Genomic DNA, 14692 nt, shown 5'->3' with positions numbered 1-14692 from the left:
TCTGGGAACCTCAAAATACAGCAACTGTTGCAAGGACTTGAGAGTCAGGGAGACCTGGGTTCTAGTCCCAGCCTGTTTCCTATCTGGCTGTGCAACTTGTGGAATTTATAAAATCTTTCTGGGTTCCAGCTACACCATCCATACAAAAAGGACAGTACCCCATAGGGTTAGTATGGAAGAATTAATTAGGACAATTGATAACAAGTTCTACATCAAGTTTTTATACTTTGTGTCTGATGCAAACTAACAGCTAAATAAATATTATTATCATCATCATCATCATCTCGCATTCCTTCCATCCCCAGTGCTAAAATGGGAGGCTAGGATTGTTATCGCGTTCTTAGAAGAAGGAGCATATAGGGCCTGCTCCTTTCCAGCAACCCTACCTCACCCTCATTGGCTTGTACAAAAATGTCAAGCCACTAATTTTGTCTGTGATAGTAACTGAATTTATTAGCACCCACCCTGCCTTTTTCAGCAGGTGAACTGAACACAGATCTTGCACTGCTTCTGACACTTGGATGTGCATGCCAATTCCCTAAGGATCTTGCTAACATGCAGATTCTGATTCAGCAGGTCTGGGGTAGGACCTAACACTGCATTTCTGACAAGTTTAACACTGCAGGCCAAAGCTGTTGGTCTGCAGACCTTGAGCAATAAGAATCTAGAGTTCATATGCAAATACAAATTCCTGCATCCCATCTCAGACCGCGGGATCCTAATCTCCATGGGAGAGGCCTAAAAGCTGTTATGTTTAATAAATAAATGGAAAACTATTATTTGAGAGTCAAATTAACACTGGTCTAATGGTTAAGGTCAAGAGTTGGCAAACTTTTTCTGTAATAGGCCAGGTAGTTAATAATTTAGGTGTTTGTAGGCCTTATGGTTTTTGCTGCAACTCCTCAGGTCTGTCATCGCAGATCATCTACCATATCTTTTTAAATGGAAGTTTCATTGCAATTATCTATTCTCTGCACCACCTTGGTAGGGTGGCTGTGTGTAAGAGGGGTGGGGTCTTTCAGTTAGTGGCTTGCAGGACCATGTAGCCACATAGAGACCTGAGTGAGAAGAGAGTGCATCCTCAAGCGTCCTGGACTTTGAGCTGGATGGAGTGACTGACTGGGACTTTGGCTTGTCTTCCTCGAGGAGAGCATGAATGCAGTTTCTACGTGGGAAGAAGGGTGCAAATGGATGTTTAGTGTCCAGCAGAGCAGACTGTGATACACTGACAGCCATTTCCTAAACATCTGCTTCCTCTTCTTCTTCAGCACAGAGCTGAACCTCACTTCCTGGGCCGCACACACAGGAAGGGGTGGCTGTGAGTGAGTTGGGGCCAAGAGGATGGGAGCCGGTGTGCCCCCTTCCTCTCATTCCCTCCTGCTGGCTGTGAGGCCCTCGGTCCTGGGCAGCCACAAGAGGGAGGCAGCCTGGATCATCACATGGAGGAGAACAGCCTTCAGACAGTGGTGTGAGCGAAAAATAAACGTCTGTTGTTTTTGAGAATTATAGAATTTTGTGTACTTGTTCCCACAGCTTAGTCTACTTAATTAATACAAGAGGCAATATGGTGTCTCTCTCTCTCTCTGTCCCCTTAACCCATTTTGCAGACTGGCTTTCCTTGCTGTTTCGAATGTAATCAGATGTTACCTACAGCCTCTTTTTCTCTACATTAAATTGGAATAAACTCCCAATTCCTTGTCCAATGAGGGTCCAAGGTGCTCCTAATATGTCTCTGAATTCCCAGTGGAGCTTCTTTTCTTCTGAATTTCTTTTCCTCCCAAGTTCTTGGGCTCGTATGGTCTCCATTCTGTTCAGCAGTGACCAAATATGAAATACAGGCTATTTTTTGAGTTACACATACACAGACACACACATACCTCACTCACATAGATCATTTACAAGTATGAGAGATTGTATTGAGGAATTGGTGAGGGAGAAATAGAGGAAGATCTTACAACTGCAGCAGAGCAGACTTCAGATGAAACAGGTGTCACCATTCTTAAGCCACCCAAACCCAACCACTGGTGAGTTTTTTGCTGGCCCTTCATTTCTCCTAGACCCAACATGTCTCCCTATTTTTCACTCTTCTCTCTATCTTTTTCTCTGACCTTTAGTTGTACCGAGGACCAGACAAAATCTCTTGGAAACTGTACCATGGGCAGAGTAACAATTTGGCACCCTGGGAAGACTATTAATTGGGTGTCTTTCAAATCAATATGTGGAAGGGAGGCAGAGACTTACCAGGGCCACATGGGGAGAAAGCAAAGGAAGGGGACTGCGCTCAGCGTCTTCCTGCTATCCCAGGCAAGGCTGCTCCAGCCCCCAAACATGCACACCTCACTTAGTAAAATAAAAGAATCGCATTTGGCATGACCCATCCTCCATAGAATTGCTATTGTTGTTTTAAGCCAACTCTCTGTTTTTACGCAACCCCCCAGGGGCTCACCACCAACCACATGTAGCTTGTCAAAGTATCTATTACAAACACACCCTTCTCTTTCTGAGAGACGTTTTGGCACCTCCAATTTCCCACTTCCTTTATATTTCCAGTGACATTTCTATCACCCTAGTGAGGTTTCACTACTGTACATTGGCACCCCAGGCCGTGGCTCCCCAGTCTCTTCCTAATGTAACTTTGCTCAACTCTTGCTCTCGTTTTAGGAGAAAAATGAACAAATGTTTTCTTTTGTTTCAAGCAGGGTTGCCTCTTCCTCTGATGTCTCAGCACCAACTTATATTTGTTATTGAAGGATTCCCTAAGCGTTGTATCAAGGTACGTCCCAATATAAAGATACTTCTTTCCCTAAAATGAAATCTGATGCCAGTTGGCAAATCGTAAAAGTGTTTTTCATCTTGTTGCACATGCACATGATGGAATATGGTCATGGTAGCCTGCAGGTAAATTGACTTCCAACTCCAGGGGGACTGTTAGGTACAGTGATTCAAGTTACACAGTCAGCACTTCTAGGGTCACCTTTCACATCATAGTCTATGTGATTGCTAATCCTAAGAGCTGTGCAGTCTATGACTTGCAGAAGCCTGTGCTACAAATCCTTTCTCTCCAGGACAACTGTGCTGGTTTGAAAGGATATATGCCCCCTAAGAAAGCCATGTTTTAATGTAAATCCCATTTCGTAAAGATAGAATAATCTCTATTCAATACTGTATGTTTGAAACTGTAATGAGATCATCTCCCTGGTTGATGTGATTTGGTTAAGAATGGTTGTTCAACTGGATTAGGGGATGACAGGTCTCCACCCATTTGAGTGGGTCTTGATTAGTTTCTGAAGTCCTATAAAAGAGGAAACATTTTGGAGAATGAGAGATTCAGAGAGAGCAGAGAATGCTGCAGCACCATGAAACAGAGAGTCCACCAGCCAGTGACCTTTGGAGATGAAGAAGGAAAACGCCTCCCGGGGAGCTTCATGAAACCAGAAGCCAGGAGAGTAAGCTAGCAGATGACGCTGTATTCGCCATGTGCCCTTCCAGCCGAGCGAGAGAAGCCCTGACTGTGTTCACCATGTGCCTTCTCACTTGAGAGAGAAACCCTGAACTTCATCGGCCTTCTTGAACCAAGGTGTCTTTCCCTGGATACCTTTGATTGGACATTTCTGTAGACTTGTTTTAATTGGGACATTTTCTCAGACTTAGAACTGTAAACTAGCAACTCATTAAATTCCCCTTGTTAAAAGCCATTCTGTTTCTGGTATATTGCATTCCAGCAGCTAGCAAACTAGAACAACAACCATCCAACTAACTAACATTTCATACTTCCAAATATATGGGAGAGAACATTTGATCATCTGTTTTGGGTCAGTTGTCCATTTCTGATATGCTGTCCAATCACATATTGTGCAGACTGGAAACGTCATGTTGTAGAAATATGGCTCTAGAGCCTCACTCCTTTTGGATAGCCTATGGAGTGAAGTAGGAAACAATTCTCAGAGAAAGGAGTTAGGCAGTGGGTAGATACCTCAAAATGTGGCTTCTGCTAAAAGAATTTGGCAGTGCCAAGGGCTAGCGACAGAAAAGATGAATAGCCAAAGGGTGCACATGAATGTAATCTCAGCAATGTGTTTCAGATTGAGAGTTATGAGTGGATTATGAAATAAATGTAGTGGGTCACACTTTTTAAAAAAATGCATAAAATGAAATAAAAGAGATTAGAAAATATCAACATGCAAGCCAACTTGTAAATAAGCATTGTTTTGTGAAATTGTGTTTTAGTTATTTTAATGCACATCCTGCGTCATTATGTAAAATGCAGATTGTGGTGCAAAAAAGATCAAAAGCCTCTGGTCCAAAATAAACTGTGCCCTGACCTGCCAGTGCTCAGGTTTGATGTAGCCTCTTTCCTTGGGGATAGTGATCATAGAGGGTCTCTCTAACCCTTGCCTCTACAATTGTTCCCTCAAACTTGCTTGATCTTCTTGGCTAACTCTTTGTTTTGAAATTTTTTCTTGCTCCACTCATCTGGGTCTCATACTTTCCTCTCCTCAGCTCCATACTCAGTTGCAACTCTGGGAAGCCCATCCTGGTTAGCACCCACTCGCCAGGAAAGGAAAGTTGGGCAAATTGCTGCAGTCTGAATTTCCAGATCCAGCCTTCTCTTACCCACTCAACAGTCAATCTAACCCCTCCTTGCTTTTTGATCCATGCTTCCCTTGGCAGGCAGTATGGTCAGAGTCTCCACCTACAGAAGTAGGGCTTCTGGTTAGTCATATTCATTTGGGTTCAGTATTCTGATGGTGTATAGTAAGTTGCAGAGACTCACTTGCTTCCTGAACTGCAGCTTTTGATTACCTCCAGCCACCTTTGCCCAACTGACACCACTAGGTTTTCAGTTAAACTTTCCTGCTCTGTGCTCTCTTGTGAAAGAATTCTGTGATGCCTAATCTTGTAAGGTGAATTGTACTTAGGTCTGGACTCAGGCCCACTCACCTACTACTTCTTCTATCTGTGCATGCCTTTTCTGGAATTCTGGGCTTACAAATCCTAGTTTCTGATACGTGCATCTAGTTCTTTGGTTCTGGTTACCAGTTTGGATATCCTGGCCTTAGCTCTCTTGCCTACTCTCTTTTTTGAACTGGCCAAGCCTCAAAAGGGCATCCTCAATTCCTCCTAAAGGGCCCTAATCACATTGGGTTGCCAGATTTGATGAATAAAAACACAGGATACCCTGTTAAATTTGAATTTCAAATAAGCAAAAACTAATATTTGCATGCCTCATGTAATATTTGGGACATATTTATACTAAAAAAAAACGCTTCTTTTTTTATCTGAAAGTCAAATTTAACTGTGCATCCTGTGCTTTACCTGGCAACCTTATAACCACAGTTCCTTGTTGAGCAAATGGTTTCAAGCTTTTCCTTATGCATAGATAGGTAGTCACATTCTGAACCGTAGGACCCCACCCCACCCCACCGTGGTCATAGCTGACTGGATCAAGGATGAGCACTTGACCCAAAGGCAGCTAGTCCATAGGCTGCCTGGTTCACAGTTTTGTCAAGAAAAATAATAACTTGGCAAAAAGATAATAAGAAAGATAATAGTGATGAACCAATCAGATGTTCTCCCTCAAGAGTGTGACCTCAATAAGAGAAAACGGAGAGTCAGTTGCTAGGAGGAATAGCAGCCAAAAGCCAAAAGCTACACTGAGAGGAAGAAGTAAGTAGGATTCATGAAACTGCAGAAGCCACGCATGAGGGGATGTGGGGCAAGGAAAGCAGAGTAGAGGAGTTGGTCGGTAGCAGCGTAACTGAGAGATTAAGATTGAAGGGATGATTATGATTGCTGAATCACTATATAGATATTCCTTTTTGCTTTCTGGTATATTGGAGTAGATAGAGGGAAATCACTGTACTGTAATCCAGCTGCCTTGATATCTGACAATGATTGTATAACCTTTATCTTATACCTTGGTGATTGTAAAAACCTTGTGATTGACCTTCATTTGTTCCCATTTATTCAGTTTTTGACTTTAGAATCTTGTGATCACTAAAGACGGTCCCTAATGTTTATTAATGAAGAGTCTTGGGCCTGCCCAGAACTATCCCACCTCAAGTCCAAAGTTATCCTGACAACTAAAACTGGATCTAATGAAAATGGGCCTGCCTGACAGGCAGAGTAGCTTAGACTTGAACCTATAAGTGACCTTTACCTCATTGTAATACTAAAAAATCATGCCCATAATCATATTAAGGCCACTATTTTCTCACATACATTCTGTGTAATCAATTTGCACATGTTTAATAATTAAATCACCTCTAATTATATCATGTGGACCCATTGTGCTTATTATCTTAAATGCCCATTTTTTTGATTCTATGAAACTATTAGAATTACTGCAGTTCATGAAGACAGATTTTTGGGCTAATGGGCCATCTGGTCTCCTGCTTTCTGCCTGGCAATAAACTCTTTCTCTCTTCACAACCCCAGTCTCAGGAATTGGTCATTTGAGCATGTGGGACAAAAGAATCCATTACCTTTGTCCAGTAATAGCAGCAGGAGAAGTAGAAGGAGAAAGAAAAGAGTCAACTCATGATAATGACTGGAGACCAGTAAGCACAGTTCTGAGGGGCTGAGAGATAATCGGGCAATTTGAGCCATGACCTTCCAGTTCTCAATCCAAGAACTCATCTCTCCCTAAGGCCCAGCCGGACCATGGTTCCTTTTCTCCCTGTGCAGTGTGGTGGGTCAGGTTTCCTTTGGTTCACATGAGAAGCCTGACTACCCAGCTGACTTATCTTCCTTATTTCTATTTCTGTCCTTACAATGAATCTCCATAATTTCTGGTAAAGAGTTAGCCTAACAGAAATTGAAGCACTCTCAGCCCCACTTATGCTCTTCAATACTCCCAGCCCGGAGAAGGGGATTTGCACCCCAGCCTCGTCTTTTACTGCCATGAACATCATTGATAATGAAGCCTGCTGGAATCAACCTGGATTTTGGTACCTGTACTTCTGCCTCTGCAAAATCTCCATTCTGGCATCTTCCTGTCACCATCTACTGAGTGCCCAGCACAGTACCTGATGCATATCTAGAGCTCAATGAATGCAGGCAAGGATGCTCTCCATCTTATTTGGCTGTGGGGTAGAAGACTTAGCAGCTGAGTGTGTGAGTTTCAACTCTGCAACCTCCTACCTATGTAACCTCCTGCAAATTACACAGATCCTCGAAGCTTACATTTTTCCTCTGCAAAATGGAGCTAGTATTATCTACCCTTCATGGCTGGTATGAGGTTTAAAGTAGCAGATGCATGATATGCCCTCTAAAATCTTGCTGCTGAGTATGGGGGAAATAGCATTTTACATAAGCGCTGCATTTTATAAAACTTCATATAAGTAAAAAAATAAAGCAAACAAACAAATCGCATGATGCAAGACTCCTCCTAGTAAGGGACAGCAGCCATTTACATTGGCCAGCTGGCAAAAATAAGCAGAGTTAACAATTCACTGGGCTTTCAGGTTGAAAATTTTGACAAAATTTTAAATATTTGCATTCTTTTCAAAATTAAAAAAAAGAGTCTTTATTACTGCTTTCATATTATACTCTCTTAAATATGCCCACATCAAAGTTATTCACAATGCCCCTGCACTGAACTCCATTATTTGAGAAGGAAAAAGATAAAAAAAATTCACTCTGTAAAGCAAAATGGATGATACTTTATAGTCCTGCACAGCTGCAGCTTCCAGAATCACATTAGCCTCTGGATCTGCTCAGCATTCAGTCTGGAATTTTTAAAATGTCATAACAGTGTGCTTTCAAAATAATATGCTCATGCACCCCCACCCCCAAGTGTGTAATATTGTCAGGATGTTTTATCTGGTGCCATTTATCTTGCACATGACAAATCCATTTCCCCAGACAAACCATCACACATGTCCACCTTGTCTATAAATTTTGAATCTTGACATCTATGGTATTACCATCTGATGTTCAGATTGGCCTGAGTTGGGCATAATGAGGGGGTAATGTTTTTAAAGAATGAAGGGGATATCACTGTTTTCTTCCTGATGGGTCCCTTTGGAAGAAAGTGATGTCAGGGAATGCTAGTCTTGACCCTGCTGGAGAGAGTCCTAGATTCTCTCTCCAGGTTACTAGGAGATTAAGCAGGCCCTATCTGTAAGCATCTGCACCTCTGGGAGTGATAACAAGGTCACTCTGTACTTAGTTTTGGCTTTATAACACATCTGGCATTGATAGAGTTTCTTACTTTCTAAAGTACTTTCCTATTTATGATCTCATTTCACCCACACGGAAGGAGGAAATGTTGCTGTTTAGGACAAGCAAACCTTAGTTTCCCCTGGTCTGTGGCCGGGCAAGTCACTTTCCTTTTCAGGTTCATTTTCTCATTTATAAGGTAGTTTAACAAGCTTTTGACTGCTTAGGGTTGTATAAGTGCAAATGTGCCCTTAGGTTGAGCCAGGAAGTGCTTTGGGAAATACAAAAAGCTATAAGCACAAATGCATTTTGATGGCAAACAGTTATTTACAGGCCCTGGAAGTTTCAGAGCTGGAAGGAACCTAAGAAATAAGAGAAAAGAGAAAAGAGGTTTCACCTTTTATCTTAGGAAGGCACACAGACCACTCACAGTCAGAGCAGGACCTACTATCTTGGTAGGCTCAAATGTTTGGTTTCTCACTTCAAGAAATACCTGAACTGAATGCCCTTGCTGGCACTGGCTTTTTCTCTACCCCATTCTCTTCTACTCCAGAAAGCTTGCCGGTATGCACGTGAGAGAGATGTTATTATAAGGGTAATGTTGATTTCATTCTAACTTATTTTTCAAAAATAATAAAACTCAGGATTCTTATATGCAACAAAACCTAATTCAAACTGCATCAAGCAAAAGATGAAATTTATTGACTTTTATAATAAAATAATATCCGGGAGCAGATGCTTCCGTTATGGCTGGAACCAGGGGCTCAAATGGTGTCATCAGGACTTTGCGTATTTATCCATTTCTTTGCTCTACTTTTCTTTGTATTGACATCATTTTCAGACAGGGTCTCTTTAGGAGTGACAGATAGCTGCTAGCCTCCTTAGACTTACATCCTCAATGCTTAGCATCCTCTGTGGAAAGAGAAATTTTCCTAATAGTCTGGCATAAGTCCTGGGGGTAAGACTTGCTAGATTGACTTGGAATCACTGCCCCCATCTCTGAACCAAACACTGTGTTTAGGTCAAGGAGATTTGCCAATTAATCAGCTGGGACTGTTATCTTGAATCTCTCTCTAGAGCCAGAATGGGAGTTTGGAAGGTGGAGGTGGGGTCAGCCACGTAAGACCAAGAGTGGGTGGGAGGTGTTCTTCAAAGGAAAATTGAGGGGCTGATACCAGACAATAGGAGAATGGTCCCTGGGTGGGCAAAATCAGCAGATGTTCACTTCATTAAACATCATACGTGGACAATTATTAGTAAAAAAATTATATTGGACACACCTTACAAATGGGTTGTGATTTACCAGTATGCTAGAACAGTGTGGTTGAAAACCTCTGATCTACTTAATTCTCCTCATTTAACAGATTTTATCGTAACTTGGTAAGTTTATTTTGGCCATAATGAGTTGAAGAAGATTTGCAATTTTGTGATATTAGCACCTCATTAGAGGTTTTTGCATTGTAAAGAGCCAACCCATGGACTGTTCTGCAAGTTGCCTGAGAAAGAATTTGCCCTTCCAAAGGTGAGGAAGGGATTATTACTAAATCCTGCTTTCTATAGATAGCCATTAGCAGCCTTATTTTTTGATTAGGAGAACAAAACCTTTCCAAATGTAATAACTCTGATTTTCCAACTTTTTCATGAACCAAGGACAGCAGAAGGAAGAGTAAGTTTTATCACCTGGGTTTAGAGACAAAGAAATTGAAATAAAGAATCAGACTCTCAGGTGTAGGCGGAGTGGTTAGTGACTTCCATAGTGTGATTTCAAGTATTCCACAAGGTCCTGCTATTTCTGGAAACCTCTAAAAAATGCAGTTTCTGCTATCAGAGTCATAGTTGAAGTGCTTTCTTAGCGAAATGTGTATCGTTTAACTGGATTGAGGCATAACATTATCAGAAGGCCACTGCACAATTAGTGCATTTTTTAGGGGTCAGTTCAATTCAACCGATAGTTATGGTAGTTATTAAAGACCTATCACTAGCTATATGACTTAGAGGGCTTTGGGTTGCAAGTAATGGAAACCTTCATTCAAACAGTCTTAAAATACAAAAGGAATTTATCGACAAGCCCAGTGTAAAGTGGCCTTCCGGTGAGGCTTGATCCAAAAGTTCAACAATGTCACCAAGGGCAGTTTATTCTTTCTTTTCAGACTTCCCTTGTGTCTGCTTCATCCTAAAGCTGGCTGTCTCATGGCCATAGGATGGCTGCCAGATGTTCTGGGAACTATGAAGCTTCCTTTTTTTACATTCATCAGGAGAAAAGCAGCTGTTCAAGGAGTTTATAAGGGTGAGAAAACATCTCACATCTCACTGGTTCAAATTAGGTCATGTACTGCCTAACTATAAACCAATTACTGCAGCTAGGAGAATGGGAAATGCTGATAAACAAGGACCATGCTCAGCATCATCTCCCCCAGATGCATATGAGCTACGTGGGTGAGGGTTTTTTCCTGAATGGAAATGCATGTTCTGTCAACAGAATGAAGGGGAATAAATGTATATATGCATCTGTGTTAGGTTGAATTATGCACCCAATTTAGACATATTCTTAATCTTAATCCACATCCCTGTGTACTCATTGTAAACAGAACTTTTGAAGATGTTATTTTTAGTTAAAGCATGGTCTTACTTGAACCAGGGTGGGCCTGAATCCATATTGCTGGAGGCCTTATAAAGAGAAAGTCAGAGGGAGGTGCCAGAAGCAGGATGCCAGTGGAAATCCAGAAGAGAAGGGACGGGACATCACCACGTGAAGGACAGAAGAGGTTCAAGCTAAGGAACTCCAAGTACTGCAGCAAGTCAGCACCAGAACACTGCCAACCCCAAGAGGCATCAGACCTTCTTGCCTCCAAAACCATGGAGCCATAAACTCCTGCTGTTTAAGCCAACCGATGTGTAATATTTGTCATAGATCTCAGGTAAACTAAGATCTTAGAAAAGGTGGCCTTTACAAACGAATAGACTGGTACTGGATATTCCTAAATACAGCAAGGGAATCAATTTTCAAGGAGAAGAGTGGATGATTTTAATTGGGCACCTGTTGAGTTGGAAGTGAATGCAGAATATCTAGGCAATGCTTTTGATAGAAATAAGGACCCAGATATCAGAAATTCAGGTTTGGGCTGGCGATATAGATATGAGAGTAAAAATCATGACAGTAGAGGTGAGCACTGAGGTATAGGTGCAGAATGGGTGCCCAGGGGTGGTGCAGGGTGAGCAAAAAGGAGCCCTGATAGTTACAAAAGTGGGAAGAGAAGGGGGAAGGTCAAGGGGCTCAGAGGAATACAGAAAATACTGTATCAAGAAGGTCCAGGGAGAAGAGCATTTTATGAAGAAGTCATCTCAGAGGCCAAGTAGACGCAGGGTCAGCAGTGTCTGTTCACTTTGGTCATTGGCAGGTCATTAGTGACCTCTGTGGAGGTATGCAGAGTGGTGGAGGGAAGGAATCAGGGGGTACAGAGTGGGATATGAGGCAACAGAGGCCTACGGTGATCACATTCTGCAGAGCCTGGCTGTGGAGGCCAAGGGGATGGGAAAGAGGGCAGAACTGAGAAAAGAGGGAGAAGTCTACCTTTTCCCCAACCAGGTTTAGCTTTTTTTTTTATTCCCTTCAGGCCACTTAACCTGTTAATGCTCCCCTCTCTACACAGGGAGAGAGGGTATGGGCATAAGAGGAGGGGTCTGGGGTCTAGTGCAGAATGCAGCCCATAGCATATAGACCCAAAATATTTCTTCCTCCTCCTAGACTGGGTGAGACTGCTGTCACCCCTGGGGAACCATCTGCAGCAGGCCTGGGTATCTGGGTAACTTCCTGCTTTTCCCCTCTACCACTAGCCACCCAAGGCATCTTCAAGCTGCAGCTTGTGCACCTGGGTGATAGTGGTGTCTCTGCTCCTCTCCACCTCCCACCTCACCATAAATGAAGGTCCTGCAAACTCCATGCAAGGACCTCTCGGACTGCCTAACCTGTAGAGTACTTGACCTCATGTCCATACCCTCTCCCTCCCACTTGCAAATTAACCATCTGTTTCAGAATCCCTGTTTGGCCTGTGAGTAAATCTGATAAAGCCCCTTTATCTCTTCTGTCTTCCTTTCTCACAGGATCCAGGTTCCTTCTCCTCTCTGTAGCTGACAGGGCCCCTGCTGACCCCTGCTGTCATTGCCTGCTCCCCAAGTAAACACCCTCGTCTGGTGGGGCAGAGCTTAAGGACAAGTTATGGTGACAGGGCCTCTGTCTAAAGGGTCCCTGGCCCTGGCTTCTTCTCTTTCAGCCTCTGTTGTTCAGGCATCACTTCAGAGCACTCCCAGTGAGAATGCTTCTGAGGCTTAGAGAAGGGAAGGGAGAGCTCTTGGATTTACAGGAATCTTACAGTTAATACCTCTAATTAGCACGCAGAGACACCACTGCTCCTGCTGGCTGCTGCACTGCAATCACCTCTCTGCAGTCCCTCAGACCTGGGCGTTTTCTGGAACTGTGAGCCTCTTCTGACATGCAAGAAGAGGACTGGAGGAACTTGCAGGAAGGCTGCGGAGGACTTTAAGTACTCAGCTTGGGCTAAAGACTGCCCTCATCTGGGCCCTACATACTGGCTTCTGGAACTGGAGAGATTTAGCTTCTTCCTTGGAATCCACACCCCATCCCATATCTCTAGTGGAGACACCAGCAGCTCCTTAGGGTTCAAGTGCTCCAGGGCTTGTGTTCCATTGCTGCCTATTTTAAGCCAGCATTGATTTTAGCAGGAATTTATTGAGACCTACTTCTTCTGTGCTCAGTACTTGAACCAATCCAAAAGTAGACTTTTTCCTACCTTTAATTCCCTCCTCACCTTATACTAATGATCCAGCTCCAAAGAGATGCTATTTAAGTGTAAAGTAAGTGTAAAAATTCAGTTTCTCAGTCATAAAAAGCCATAGTTTAGATGCTTAATAGCCACATGTGGCTAGCGGCTACTACATTGGGCAGTGTAGAATTAGCTGTTTTACCATGCAGGGATTTCAACTGGGCGGTGTCTGCCTGAAGTACTAGATGCCAACTTCAGAGAATAGGTCTGGCTCCAGCTGGCATGGAATAATAGCAGAATTAGGTAAGAGAGGAGGGCCAGGGTTCAGAAGTAGGAATGAACCTGGCACATTGTGAAAACCCCAAGGAAGAGAGTTCCTTTGAGGGATGGAGGAAGATAATTATCATGCTGATGATAACAGATGCAGGGACAGAAAACCAGAAGAAGCCTTCCACCCGCATCTCCCCTTCTCTTGGAGTCTCAATCCCAGAATATCGCCCTTCACAATTTACCCTGCCCCCCTGGGAGGAGAGTGCCCACTGGGCCTTGGGTTCCCAAGCTCAGCTGAGCAGTTTGGCATCACACTGTAGTTGTTCACTCCATTTGAAAACAATGCTGGCAGTGGACTGGGCTGGAAATAATCTGGCTGATAAAATGACCTATGACCTTCCAGCCTTCTTGGCTTTGGCAATCTGGTCTCTGAACCTGCTATTCCTGGGGAATGGAGAGGAGCCCAGGAGGCAGAACTGCCTGAGTTCAAGCACTGGCTCTTCCATTCACCAGCCACGTTCCCATGGGCAAGTAGTTTCACCTCTCTAAGCCTAAATGCGCCCATCAGTGTAGTGCTTATCGCCGTCTCACATTCTATATAATTATTTCGATATCTGTCTCTCCTACTAGAATGTAAACTGTGCGTGAGCCAAGACTTCTATTTGCTTTCTGCTCTATCACCACTACCCTGAATAGTGCCTGACACACAGTAGTACTAAAAAAAAAAAAAAAGCTAAGTACACAAATGAACTCAGAAGTTATCTGGTGTTTTGGCTCTGCTGCCTCTCCTTTTTAGATTCTCAAACCCAAAAGTTCTTATCTTACCCTCTTTCTAATACTACATGACATTACCTAGCTAGACATTTGTCACATACAAGATCTGTTTGTAGGTGATTTTTTTTTAGATGGGGGGATAGGTGGGTTTGCAATTTCTCCATTTCTGCCCTGAGAACCTGGGCTTGTGGGTGGAGAGGAAGGGGTTACATTGGCTGAAACATGGTTGGTTCACTTTTGGGTGAAGCTGGAATAAATGAATTCCCAAGTTTAATAACCACTCAGCATTCTGCTGTGAGGTAGAGGCTGGGCTGTGTCTTCTTTGACTCCTCTGTGGGGCTCAGAAAAGTAGGTACTTAATAGATACTTAGTAGGTACTTAAAAAACAATGCCAGAACCAATATACTGAACAGGCATTCAGCAGATATTTAATAAATACTATTTATATATTTATTTTTGGCATGTGCAGGCTCTGGGAATCGAACCTGGGTCTCCAGCATGGCAGGCTAGAATTCTGCCACTGAGCCCTTAATAAATATTATTAACCAATCTTCCTTATGTATTCTGTTCACTGCTCTTCTCCACCAGCTGAGCTTTGTGAAGAAGTGGTTATTTCTCTAGCTTTGCATACCTAACCTTGGATACCAATGTTTCTTGGAGAAGGAAAAAGTCCTGAGTAGCATGGATTCTTTGTGCTATCCACA

Source organism: Tamandua tetradactyla, chromosome 13 (assembly GCF_023851605.1).
Source record: "Tamandua tetradactyla isolate mTamTet1 chromosome 13, mTamTet1.pri, whole genome shotgun sequence".
Taxonomy (NCBI): Eukaryota; Metazoa; Chordata; class Mammalia; order Pilosa; family Myrmecophagidae; genus Tamandua; species Tamandua tetradactyla.
This window is presented reverse-complemented; position numbering follows the sequence as displayed.